Source organism: Martes martes, assembly GCF_963455335.1.
Source record: "Martes martes genome assembly, chromosome: 5".
Lineage (NCBI taxonomy): Eukaryota > Metazoa > Chordata > Mammalia > Carnivora > Mustelidae > Martes > Martes martes.
In genome coordinates, this window is record NC_137892.1 from 97,525,679 (window position 1) to 97,535,944 (window position 10,266).

General features: G+C 36.9%; 1 pseudogene across 1 annotated transcript; it reads right to left on the minus strand.

The window, feature by feature from the left end:
* Positions 1 to 210: 210 nt before the first annotated feature.
* On the minus strand, positions 211 to 1,520 carry LOC308343338 (hsc70-interacting protein-like; annotated as a pseudogene). The gene is made up of 2 exons: positions 757 to 1,520; positions 211 to 541 (listed from the first exon to the last, which is right to left on the minus strand). The product of its transcript is annotated as a hsc70-interacting protein-like (transcript).
* Between the last annotated feature and the right edge of the window lie 8,746 nt (positions 1,521 to 10,266).

Here is a 10,266-nt window from a genome sequence, read left to right on the forward strand (position 1 = left end):
AGGAAAACATTATCTGAATGAATACCATAATGGCAAACTATTGTAGAATGTTTCAGTTGCATGGGGAGCAGAGGGGTAGGGATTCTCTTCACAGCACCCCAGCTTTCTTCATGAGCAGGTCATAGGTACACTGGTTTGTATTACTGCAACATCCATTAGGTGGTCAAAGTTGCTTTTCCTTCAGCAAGGACTTTATTTGTCAGAAGGGCATTATGCTTGACCTCCAAATTTGGCTGACAATTTACTGAGGAGATTCATAACCTTTGGGTTGCTCTGATATTTTGACATATTCGCTGGGTTCTGGGCCACTACTTGGAAGGCCACCATAACTTCTGGATCCTGCATGGCTGTAAGAACTTGTGGATCACTAAATTTCTTTGAGCCCAGGCATTCCTGTCATTCCTGGCATTCCCCTCTGCCATTCCAGGCATTCCTCCAGGAAAATTACCAGGCATTCCCCCAGGAAAGCCACCTGGGAAAGAGCCATACTGAGCTCCTGATTGTTGTCTGGTTTCTTCCTCCCTCTGGGCTCTCTCATGTTCTCCAGAACCTTCTTAACCCTTTTTTTTTTTTTTTAAATTTTTATTTAATTATATTGACAGGCAGAGACCACAAGCAGGAAGAGAGGCAGGCAGAGAGAGAGAGAGAGGGAGAAGCAGGCTCCCCGCTGAGCAGAGAGCCTGACATGGGGCTCGATCCCAGAACCCTGGGATCACGACCTGAGCCGAAGCCAGAGGCCTTAACCCACTGAGCCACCCAGGTGCCCCTTCTTAACCCTTTCTATTCTTTCTTTGATCTCTCGCTCTTCACATTTTTGCTCATACTTTCTCTGATGTTCAGCAATTTTCTGGGCCCTTGGTTGAACCTCCTTCAGCATTGCACTGGCATCTTCATCACAATCCAGTTTACAAGCAAGGGCAAGATCATGTGCTGCTTCTTCCCAATGGCCCAGAAGTCTATGTGCTTTCCCGTGCCACTTATAAGGCTGAGCTGAGTCAGGATTTATTTCAATAGCTCTGTCACAGTCTCCAATGGCAGCATTTAGCTTCTGTAATTTGAAGACACCGGCTCTCTTGGCATACAGAATGGCCAAGCGAGAATTTAGTTTGATGGCATCTATGGACAAGTCAATGGCTTTCTGTTAGTTCACCATCATTTAGGGCATCAATGGCAGCCACTTTTTTATCATTTGCCTGATCCATCATTTCCTCGGTTATCTCTACATTTTCATCTCCCATTTCTTGGGGGGCATCAGTATCTGGTTCGATCACACCTTCATTGTCAATTTCTAGGTCACTTTCCTCACTTGATGTTTCATCTGTCTTTATGTTTTCCTCTGCCTTCTTACTATCTGGTTTTTCTTCCTTGATACTGTCTTCAGATTTAGTTTTATGAGTGGCAGGTGGTATTTTAGCCCCCATGCTCTCCACTCACTACCGCAGGAAATGCATTTCCTTGGTGTGCAGAATGCTCAGATCCTGCTTACACATTTTCACGAAGGCCCAAAGCTCGCTTACTTTGCGGGGTCCATGATCCAGAGGCAGTGGCAGGTGGCAGGCGTGGCTGAGGTTGCAACCTGATTCCAGGTGCGGGTACTAGCTCAGCATGACTGTGTGGAAGGGGTGATCCTCTGTTGTTTCTTAAATTCCACATATGAGTGAAACCATATGATAACTCTTTCTCTGATTGACTTATTTGGCTCAGCATAATAGCCTCCAGTTCCATCCATGGTGATGTAAATAGTAAAATTTTATACTTTTTGATGGCTGAGTTATAGTCCATTGTGTGTGTTATACATACACGTATGTATATATGTATATACACATATAACACATCTTGTTTATCTATTTATCTGTTGATGGGCATCTGGGCTCTTTTCAACGTTTGGCTATTGTGGACATTGCTGCTACAAACATTGGGGTAAAGGTGTCCCATTGGATCACAACATTTGTATCCTTTGGAAAAATACCTAGTAAGTAGTGCAATTGCTGGGTCATAGTGTAGCTCTATTTTTAACTTCTTGAGGAACCTCCACAATGTTTTCCAGAGTGGCTGTATAGGCCTGCATTTCCACCAACAATGTAAGAGGGTTCCCCTTTCTCTGTATCCTCACAAACATCTGCTGTTTCCCGACTTATTAATTTAAGCTACTCATTGTGGTTTTGACTTTTATTTCACTGATGCCAGTGATGTGGAGCATTTTTTAATGTGTCTGTTGGCCATTTGGATGTTTTCTCTGGAGAAATGTCTGTTCATATCCTCTGCCCATTTCTTGACTGGATTATTTGTTTTTTGGGTGTTGAATCTGATAAGTTCCTTATAGATTTTTGAAAGTAGCCATTTATCTGATAAGACATTTGCAACATCTCCTGTTCTGTAGGTTGTCTTTTGGTTTTGTTGACTATTTCCTTTCCTGTGCAAAATATTTTTATCTATGTTTTTGTTTCCCTTGCTTTGAGAAGTGTCTAGCAAGAAACTGCTGTGGCAGAGGTCAAAGAGGTTGCTGCTTGTGTTCTCCTCTAGTATTTTCCTGTCTCACATTTAGATCTTTCATCCATTTTGAGTCTATTTTTGTTACAGTGTAAAAGAAATTGTCCAGTGTCATTCTTCTGCATGTGGCTGTCCAATTTTTCCAACACCATTTGTTGAAGAGACTTTTTTTTTCTATTTTTTTCTTTTTTCTATTGGATATTCTTTCTTGATTTATTGAGATTAGCTACCATAGAGTTGAGGGTCAAATTCTAGGTTCTCCATTCTGTTCCACTGACCCATGTGTCTGTTTTTGTGCCACCACCATACTGTCTTGATGATGATAGCTTTGTAATATAGCTTGAAGTCTGGAATTATACCACCAGCTTTGGTTTTGTTTTTCAACATTCATCTGGGTATTTGGGTTCTTTTCTTGTTTCATACAACTTCTAGGATTGTTTATTCCAGCTCTGTGAAAAATGCTGATGGTATTGCAATGAATGTGTAGATTGCTCTGGGTGGCATAGATGGTTTCGCAGTATTTGTTCTTCCAATCCATGAGCGTGGAACGTTTTTCCATTTTGTTATGTCTTCCTCAATTTCTTTCATGAGTGTTCTATAGTTTTCTGAGTACAGATCCTTTACCTCTTTGGTTTATTCGTAGGTATCTTGTGGTTTTGGGTGCAATTATAAATGGGATTGATTCCTTAATTTCTCTTTCTTCCATCTAATTGTGTATAAAAATGCAACTGACTTCTGTGCACTGTTTTTTATATCCTGTCACTTTGCTGAATTCCTGTGTGAGTTCTAGCAGTTTTTGGGTAGAGTAATTTTGGCTTTCCACATAGGGTATCATGCCATCTGTGAAGAGTGAAAGTTTACTTCTTTATCAACTTAGATGTCTTTTATTTCTTTTTATTGTCTTACTGCTGAGCCTGGGACTGCTAGTACTATATTAAACAGTGGTGAGAGTGGACATCCCTGTCATGTTCCTAACCTCAAGGGAAAAGCTCTGTTTTTAACTGTTGAGAATAATATTCTCTGTGGGCTTTTCATAGATGGCTTTTATGATATTGAGATATGCTCCCTCTATCCCTATACTGTGAGAGTTTTACTCAAGAAAGGATGCTGTATTTTATCAAGTGCCTTTTCTACATCTCTTAAGAGGATCATATGGTTATTCTTTTTTTTTTTTTTTTTTAATGTGGTGTAGCATGCTGATTGATTTGCAAACTTTGAACCACCTTTGCAGCCCAGGAATAAACAAGGTGAATAATCTTTTTAATGTACTGTTGGATCCTGTTGGCTAGTATCTTCGTGAGAATTTTTGTGTCCATGTTTATTAGGGATACTGATCTGTAATTCTCCTTTTTGGTGGGGTTTTTGTTTGGTTTTGGGATCAAAGTAATGTGGCCTCAAAGAATCAGTTTGGAAGTTTTCTCCAGGTTCATTTATATTCAGGAGCACAAATGGCTGTGAAGCCAGGCTTCAAAAGTTGTCACTAGGTTGTTCTCTTCAGGTTACCTAAACAATTGTGTTAGAATCTTGTTACAGGGGTTCATCTCTGAGTTCCAGAAAGCTTCTTGTACCTGAGCTCATTAGCATTTATGTCGAGATCTAGGAAAAAACTCCATATTAAGAATTTCTGTCAAACCATAAGAGATTCTTAATCTCAGGAAACAAACTGAGGGTTGCTGGGGGATGAGGGGAGAGGCATAGGGTGGCTGGGTTATGGACACTGGGGAGTCTATGTGCTATGGTGAGTACTATGAATTGTGTAACACTGATGATTCACAGACCTGTACCCCGAAGCAAGTAATACACTATATGTTAATAAAAAGAATTAAAAAAAATAATAAAGATGATATCAGGAAAAAAAAATAATTTCTCTCAGAATCAAAGTATAAGTTACTTGACACATTGTTAGACAAGATGAACTCCCATATCACAAATAATGTATTGCCTAGCTCTCATCCAAAATTTAAAGTTGGTCTTTTAGTAAGTGTTTAAGTGTACTTTTGCAACTATCTACCACTTAGTCTGGTCAAAACTTTTTAGGAAAAACAATGAAATCTTGACATGGAATTTTCTCTCAAACAAGGATTTTCACAAGCTGATTAAATGTTGACAAATTTCTATGAACTCATATTGGCAAATGATACATCAGCTAATGTGAAGAATTAAGAAAATTTACTGACTTTGGAAATGAATCCTGAAAAAGATACGCCTGATAAAATTTTAGAACTGAAATGCCCTGAGAGTCCACTAGACCCAACTTCTTTTTATATAGACAATGAAACTGGACATAAGCACATCACTGGGCAGAACTCAGGTTACACGACCTTCGATGTAATACATCACCTCCACATACACTGATTCTAGGAAAGGAAACAAATGGTATCTGAATCCAAAAACTGACGGGCATTTGTTTTTTAACAGGGGGCCTGGACCAACAGCATCACCATCACCTGGGAATTTGTGAGAAATGTACATTCACAGGCCATTCCTCAGAGCTACTAAATCAGATACTCTGCGGTTGGGGCCCACTGAATTGTGTTTTCATATGCGCTCCAGATGATTCTGATGTACACTGAAGTGTGAGAACCATTTTGACAGGAGATTGTTAGTTCAAGAAAGGATATTTTAATTTTTCCTATTCACATTTACAAAGCATTAAAAATAAAACAAATGACAGAAACTGAAAGGGTATTCTGATTAAAGATTTATAATTATGTTGACAAGATTTTTTTTTATAAAAAGCTAACAAGGAATAATGCTTAAAAGATACGCTAATTTAATTCACAATTCTTTGCTAAAATAAATAGGTGAAGAAAATTAAGAGATACAAACTTCCAGTTATAAAATAAATAAGTTATGAAGATGAAAAGTAGAGCATGGGGAATACAGTCAACAATACTGTAATAATGCTGTCTGGTGACAGATGGTAACTATACTCATCTTGCTGAGCACTGAGTAATGTCTGGAATTAATGAAGCAGAATGTTGTACACCTGAAATTAATATAACAGTGTAGGTCAACAATATTTCAATAAAAGTAAATAAATAAAAATAACACTATAAAGGAAACATTAAAATACAACACAGTTCTATAGTAAAACATCAATCTTCAAAAAATGCTTATTTTCTGATTAAGATGCACTCCTCAACTGAATGCTATGCTTTATTACACTGATGCTGTATTACCTTGATATTTTTTGCTCTGCCAAGTAGTCTATGTTATGCCATGTTCTATCTTTATCAGCCAGGCAAAGGCACAATTACCAACCACATGTCATTTTCTGTTTTTGTCAATTGCAAGTACACATACTTTAAAACTCCAGATGTCTAAAATACTTAGTAACCTTATACTTCATCATATTCATTATATTAAAGGATGGAATATATAAAAAATCTCTTACAGGGCAAAAATTTCTAAGGTTCATCCATATTGTGCATATGGATCCAGCCAGTTCATTTTTGCTGTTGCATAATATTCCACTGTGTGAACACACTGTCATTTACTTATCAAATTATACTGATAGGCATTTGGGTTATTCCTAGATTTTTGCTCTTACAGGGTTGCTGTGAACATTTTTCTCCAAGTCTCCTGGAAGATATATACAGATATAGATATAGATATAGATATAGATATAGATATAGATATAGATATCCCAATGCAGGGTTCAATCTCATGACCATGAGATCATGACTTGAGCTGAAAGCAAGAGTTGGATGCTCAACCATTCGAGCCACCCAGGCATTCTGCACTCTTTATTTATTCACATGTGTTTCTTCTGTGAAATGGCTTCCAAGTATTTTGTCCATTTTAAAATAACATTTTGAGTGGAATTCTATGGTCTTTTTACCCCCAAACGTGGTTTTTACTCATTTTCTCACTAGCACTGACCAATCACACTTAAAAATTTCCATTGGATTAAAGCAGACTTTCATTTCTTAACCAAATACTGTAAATTCCCACTTAGAATTTTTTATGATTTTGTTAAAATTTGTTCTACAATGGAATGTTTTTGTTTCACCCACTGTACAAGCTTTTGCTATATATTCATATACACCTGTTACTAATAAAACTAACAATAGTAAAAGATGAGTTTAATTTTGTGTGAATTTAGTGTTCCTGGGCTTTGATTTCTTCATATGTAAAATGGCGGTCAGTAAAGAAGTAATATCTTGTAACAGCCTTAGCACATTAAAGGTGCAGTAAAGGATGGTTATTTTAACATGGATGAAACTAAATTTCCAATAGAGCAATACCCATACCAATATATTTACCACATAACATTAAGAAGCTATTCACTGTCAACTCCCCATCTACCAAGAGACAATGAAAGCTAGCCTGTTAGGGTGCCCAGGACCGGTGAAGGTATGAAACGGAAATCAACTATGTTCTATCTAGTTGAACTCTCATTTGACAGATTAAAAACAGAGGTCCAAGAAGTTTCTGAATCTTGATGGACAACTAATTTGGAGCTGAGTCAAGTCTAGGAGCAGGGTTCTTCTAACCAATACAAGTATCTCCAACTATGTGGCTCATCTCAGTTTACAGAGCATCTTCTCAGCTCCATGACCATGTTTATTGTATTATATCACAGTTTTCAGAGATGGCCTTTGTTGTCCTTCTTGTCTTTGGGAGAGAGTCTGGGGAGATTATTTTTTCCTCAAACCCCGGTGTTTTGGCAGTTGATTCTACAGTGAACATTAAACAAAAATTTAAAAAGTATCCATACACATACATACATATATGTGTACATGTGTGCTTACAAAAATACATATATATGGAAGAAGACTTAACATGTCTCCTGGGGTCACCTATTGCTGGCCACATCTCAGCAGTCATGAAGAACAAATGGGGGATGGATTTCAGTTTGAGAACTGCAAATTGCTTTTCCCTGATAATAAGAGTCTCAGAAGTGTTTATGCTCTCAAAAGGTCATAATACCATTCATTAGATACCTTTTAATGAGTTTCATTTTGAGAAACATGATGAGGTTGGCCATCTAGCCTTCATGTAATTTTTGCAGTAAGGCATCTGAAGAATGAAAAATTAAGCCAACTCATTTCTCCTTCCAAAATTTTTCCTTCTTAATATTTTTGTTTTAAGGTTATTCTGTTAAAATATGGGTTTTCGAACATTATAAAAGATAAGAGAGAAGTTAGGAGGGATGAAAAGCAGATAATAAATCCAAAACAATTCACAGATATTAAAAAAACAGAACTTGAGGGTGAGGAGGGAGGTACCATGTTTCCCCCCCCTACAGAGCTGTTATGTATAAGACAACATTCCTCAAAAGCAAGAATGGAAAACAAAAGCAAAAACACAGCTGCAAAATGAAGATTCAGTCTGGGCTTTTTAGCTCTTCATGTCTTTAAAAATGGGCATCAAGTACGCTTTTCCAAAAAAGGCAAAGGAAGAGAAATACAATTTGGACTTGTAGTCAGCTATGTGAACAGCAGTTCATGGAGGGGTACACTATTATGGGAATACACTCACTTTTTACCATTCCCATCATAATGCTTGTATCCACTGGATGGACGGAGATAACTAAACTTGTTCATTTGAGGTCTGCTTGATCCTGTAGACTCCTATATCTCTACCTAGTTACTAAAATGCCAAATGAAACATTTTAGTGCTTAAATGCATAATGGTTGTTTGCAAAGTCATCAAAAAACAAAAACAAAAACAAAAACAAAAACAAAACTCTTTCTTAGTATGTTTAGCATCTCCTCTGCTGGTCTTCCTAGGAGGTCTCCTTTAGAAAGCCTTGGTTACCCCAAGTTCCCATTTTCCTCAAATTTATCAAATGAACATGCTTTACAGTATTCAGGATCTAATTGAGGTAGTGAAGGTCAAACAGGCTTGGTCCAGTATGCTGTCCACGGCAAATGCAGAGCCAGGCATACTCCAGTGGCTGGAGAATCCTTGTTCAGATTTGGGCCAGGCTTGGGGGCACTGCCCAGAGCAGGAGGCTCGTGGGTCCTGCACCCTGAGTGTCCTCAATACTCATTTTTGATACTAACCCTTTGTTTTATTTGTTAAATGTGTCTTATTATGGTATGAAGTTTGTTTTTACACGTCTTTTATGGTATTTCTGCATAACCTTAATATAATTAAATTGATCAAAATTTTCTTAGAATTGCATTTTTTAGTGTGTTGCTTAAATTATTATTTCCTACCTCAAAGTCAGGAAAAAAATCTTTGATGGTATATTCTAACAAAAGTTTAAGTTTTATTTTCTACTTTTAGTTTCATGCTCCAACTGGATTTGATTTTGTACATGATGTGAGGTTCAGATCTAATATCCTCTTTTTCTAAGTAGAAATCCCTTTTTCCAAGCTTATTTTATTGATTACTTCCCCCATTTTCCACAGATTAGTCAAGCCAACATTGTCAAATGTCAAAGTTACTGTACCTGCCTAAGTCCTGATATGGAGTAGGACAAGTTCTTTCTCCTCTTGTCTCATTTTCTTGTTCTTTTTGTACCTCCCACTCTTCTTCCTTCATCAGAAATGTCTATTACTAAATCTTTTAATCTTCCTTATAATCATAAGAAATGTCTTCCCAAGGTCCAAGAAAAAGAAAAGCTCAAAAGCTTTTACTGGAAGTACTGTGATGCTTTAGATCAAATTAGAAAAAACTGGTATCTTCAGAAGGTCTTCCACCCATGAACAAGATATATCTTATTTACTATTTTTTAAATTTCTGGAAAATTTCATAATTTTATGCACATAAATCTTAGGCACAGTTGTTAAATTTAATTTTGGGTATGCTGTGACTTTCTGTGGCCATTATAAATGATGCTTTTAAAACTTTTACTTTTGAGTTGCTGATTTATAGAGATGTAATATTCAAATTGCTAAAATATATTACTTTTCTGTATATTATTTTTGTTTTTTTATTTTTTGCTTTTTAAGTTCTTACTTCCAGTTAGTTAATATACCCTCATATTCGTTCAGGTGTGCAATATACTGATTCAACAGTTCCATACACCATCCAATGCTCATCACAAGTGCACTCCTTAATCCCCATCACCTATTTCATCCATCCCCCTAACCAATACCCTTCTGGTTACCACCAGATTGTTCCTTATAGTTAAGAATTCTTTTTCTTCATTTGTGTCTCTTTTATTTCCTTCACTTGCTTTGTTTCTTAAATTCCACATATGTGAAATCATATGGTATTTGTCTTTCCCTGACTGACTTATATCACCTAGCATTATACTGTCTAGCTCCATTCTTGCTGTTGCAAATAGCAAGATTTTTCTTTTTTATGGCTAAGTAATATTCCAATGTATATATACACCACATCTTCTTTATCCTTTCATTTATCTATATGGGCTGCTTCCATATCTTGCCTACTGTAAATAATGCTGCTATAAACACAGGGGTACATGTATCCATTTTAATTAGTGTTGAATTAGTGTTTTTGTATTCTCTGGGTAATATCTAGTAGTATAATAGTTCGATCATAAGGTAGTTCTACTTTTAACTTTGTGAAGAACCTCCATACAGTTTTCTATAGTGGCTATACCAATTTGCATTCCCACCAACAGCGCACAAGGGTTCTTTTCTCTCTACATTCTCATTCTCATTCTCATTCCAACACCTGTTGTTTCTTGTATTATTGATTTTAGCCATACTGACAGGTGTGAGGAGACAGCTCATTGGAGTTTTGATTTGGATTTCCCTGATGATAGTGCTGATGAACATCTTTTCATGTGTTTGTTGGCAATATGGATGTCCTCTTTGGAGAAGTCCATGTCTTCCGCTGTCCATGTCTTCT